Here is a 309-nt window from a genome sequence, read left to right as displayed (position 1 = left end):
CCCGGGCCGGGCCTCTGCGCTGCACTGCGACCCCTCCTGCTCTTGGGGGAAACGCCTGACACGCGGCCAGTCGGGGCTCTGTCCCCGGCTGATGGGACCAGCAGGCCTCCTGCGTCTGTGCTTTCCCCGTAGCCCGCCTTGGGGTCCACTGTGCACCCAGGCTCCTCCTCGCAGGCGGCCGGACCTGACGGGCTCTGGCATGCGGGCTCGGTCTGCACCTCGGGCCGGGGCAGTGCAGGTGGGCTGGGCTCTGCGGGCGGCGCCTCGCGGCCGGGGGAGGGAGCCGCTGGGCAACCGGCAGCGTCCTCG

General features: G+C 74.8%; 1 protein-coding gene across 1 annotated transcript in view; it reads right to left on the bottom strand.

The window, feature by feature from the left end:
• The window catches only part of PWWP3A (PWWP domain containing 3A, DNA repair factor), a 14285-nt gene that overhangs the window by 10586 nt on the left and 3390 nt on the right, over positions 1-309 (bottom strand).

This window comes from Tupaia chinensis, unplaced genomic scaffold (genome assembly GCF_000334495.1).
Source record: "Tupaia chinensis unplaced genomic scaffold, TupChi_1.0 Scaffold149964_1, whole genome shotgun sequence".
In the NCBI taxonomy this organism is placed as follows: Eukaryota; Metazoa; Chordata; class Mammalia; order Scandentia; family Tupaiidae; genus Tupaia; species Tupaia belangeri.
Note: the sequence above shows the minus strand (reverse complement) of the source record. Positions and strands in the feature narration are given on the sequence as shown.